The sequence below is a fragment of the Solanum tuberosum genome, unplaced genomic scaffold (assembly GCF_000226075.1).
Source record: "Solanum tuberosum cultivar DM 1-3 516 R44 unplaced genomic scaffold, SolTub_3.0 scf01040, whole genome shotgun sequence".
Lineage (NCBI taxonomy): Eukaryota > Viridiplantae > Streptophyta > Magnoliopsida > Solanales > Solanaceae > Solanum > Solanum tuberosum.
The window spans coordinates 3,316-6,510 of NW_006239941.1; the positions used below are offsets into that span (position 1 = coordinate 3,316).

A 3,195-nucleotide genomic window follows, 5' to 3' on the forward strand; every position below is an offset into this window, starting at 1 on the left:
TAGTTTAATAAAGAATGAATTTCTAAAAAGGGTCAACAATATTATTTTGCTGTTGTTTCAAATTTATTTTTCTCCTTCTATATATTTTGTTAGAGTAACATAGTAATAATAACGAAAAGTGGTGAACGTTTGACCTCCGAGAAGTAGATTGTCTCTAAAAAAATGTATTTATGTTGTTGTGGTGTACATTTTTAACGGTCTTAACTTATTTATAACTAATATTGATTATCGAAAACTTTCACCTAATTTTTTTCACAAGGAGTTATTCTAACCATAAAACTATCAGATTCTATATTTTTCATGTACAAAAAATAGAAAAAATGATGTTTAATCGCTACATAAAAACATCACTCTGTTTTAACAAGACAATTATATCATCACATATCTTATGATAAATTATGTAAAAGATAAAAATTATTAGATGTGAAGATATTTTTAATCATTCATTATATATTTACAATTTTTGAGATATGTGATAATGTTAAATCATTTAATTTTTGTTGAAATGTTCTTAAAACCTGCTAAAATTTACTCTTTTTTTTCTTTTCTTATAACACTCGATTATTGGAAAGGTTGTTCAAAATCTTAGAAATATATTCGTGCGGGTAAATTACCTAGTATATATATAAAAGAGAACCTTAGGTCCGCCTACGTGGCGCTACTACAAACCAGAATTTCCTTTTAATTTATTTATTTTCAAAATTAGCCTTCCCCTTTCATAAAAAGTTGTGACTTTTATGAAAAGTTGCGATTTTAAGGAAAAGTTGTGACTTTAATGAAAAATTGCGACTTTTATGAAAAATTGTGACTTTTATGAAAAGTTGCGACTTTAATGAAGACTTGCGCTTTTATGAAAAGTTGTGACTTTTATGTAAGGTTGTGACATTTCTGAAGGGTTGCAACTTTTTCAAATAGTTATAACCTTTCTGATAAGGCACAATAAACATTTGTTCACACTATCCTTTGTTATCTATAAATAGAGGAATTTCCTCTCATTTTAAAACAACTAAAATTCTGAACCTCTTCTTCTTCTTCTTCTTCTTCACAATTAAATATTTGTGTACTTTGCTCCTGTTGAGTGGCTCACTGAGACCATTTCTTATGTTACAGATCCTGATATGTTTTTTTACAGTCATTAATTTATATTTATGTTATTAAAGATAAATGATACTCCCTCTATTTCATATTAATTGAATTTTTGAGGCATTTTTTATTTTTCAAATTAACTTAATTGTTTAATCTTCAAGACTATTTTTAAAATATTCTTCCAATTTTACCCTTAATTTGGATTTTCAATGTGACGACTTCAATAAAATTTAATGAATGTTTAGTTATTTTAATTATAAATTTGACATTAATAAGGGTAAAAATGGAAAACTACGTTCAATTTATGTCTTAATGTACTTTTCTTAAAGGGTGTAAAACACCTCAAAAATTCAATTAATATGGAATGGAGGGAGTAAGATATAATAATTTACATTTTCCTTTACATTATTAATGTTTGTTACTACGTAATCTTGTATGTAAGATAATATAGTGTTTTAGTTTTAATGACGGATAGATTTTAAGTATTATTTTATAAATTCCATGATATTCAATTCCTGCGCGAAGCGTGAATAATTTTACTAGTTATAAGATAATTCGGGATTATTTATTTGTGTTGCTGACCCTCCACGTGTCCTTTTCGGTTAGGGTTAGAGGCAGTCAAATGTATAGCCCCATGGTTAGTTACGACTGAAAACTTAAACGGATGATACATTTAAACTATTTCTCGAAGTAAAAGAGCAAAAGTGACCCTTTTTCGTAGATAATTATGCAAAAGATTAACATTTTCAAATCTATATCTGTATAACTTTATAAAAGCAGGGGTAGAAGCACAACTTATTATTAGGTTGCCAATTAGCAGTTTTAGGACAATGCTCTAACAATAAAGGAACAACATAATTATTCGATTTATAAATAAATACATACAAAATAAACAAAATGTGCAGTAAATCTTACAAAGAGAAGCCTGGTATTTAAGTGGAGAAGGGTATAGGGGCGGGCTCATTATCCATCGAGTTTAGAAGGCTGTGATAGGCCCAAAGGGTGGATCACTGATGGATTTCTCGGTTATCAAAAAAAATAAAATGTTACAAACTTATTCTAAAAGAAATTTGAAACACAGCTCTGTTATGATCATCAAATCCAAATTGTTTGTGTTCTCATATCCATTAAAGCAATTCCCTTGGCCAGTAAATCTAATCACTTGTCACGAACTCATTCTTCCTTGTTAATGCTCTTTCCTCTATCACACGATAAATATCTTCATCTAATTTAGCTCTTCTCAACGCTCTCTCTTTAGACTGCTGCAAAACCTCAGCACACGTTGAGGCAGCAGCGAGCAATCCAGGAACATCCAATACACACAACATTTATTGGATAGCGTTAGAAACTTACATAAACTTTATATATCATAAAAAATTCATAATATAACATTTTCAAATCTTTAGCTTCTTGAAGTTGTTGGAAAAACAAATACGCTTCATATTGAGCATTAAATAGTTAGAATAAACTAAAAAAGATTAGTGTAGATCTTAGCTTGAATACCTGAAGTTCTGAAATCGAATCCTTCTTTATTGGTAACTTGTCTAGAAACGATTATCTCTCTTCTGTAGTTCCTTTGACTTTGCCGCTTCTTTCTCCTTCGCATGATAATTTTGTGTTCCAGTTCTTCAATGATTCTTGCAAGCCATTTCATATTTCCAGTTGAGATCATGAAATATATTATGGATATCCAATACATAGTCCACTGCCATAGCCCATCAGAGCAGCTTTCCAAAAATCATTGAGAAATTCAGAATTCCTTTCTTGATCAGCTAGCGCAGATACTGTATTATTTGTCTCCGACACAGGATCATTGCCACAACCTTTTGAAATGGGGAATCCACGTAATCCATCATTACCTTCATATGAATTGCCCTCAAAGGTACGAAATTGAGGTCCTTGAGGGATGCATCCTTGCAGATAATTGTGGGAGAGATTTTAAGAATTCAAGAGACGTAAGAGAAGCAAGTTGTTGTGGTATCTCTCCCGAAAGATGGTTAAACGAAAGGTCCAGTGATTCCACCATGGATAAGCTTCCAAATGATGGTGGTATAGGACCTTGCAATCCATTATGAGATAAATTCAGTTCCCGAATCGCAATGAGATCTC

At 30.7% G+C, this 3,195-nt stretch overlaps 1 pseudogene; it reads right to left on the reverse strand.

The window, feature by feature from the left end:
- Positions 1-2,554: 2,554 nt before the first annotated feature.
- LOC102589552 (probable LRR receptor-like serine/threonine-protein kinase At4g08850) overlaps positions 2,555-3,195 on the reverse strand; it is a 20,950-nt pseudogene continuing 20,309 nt past the window's right edge.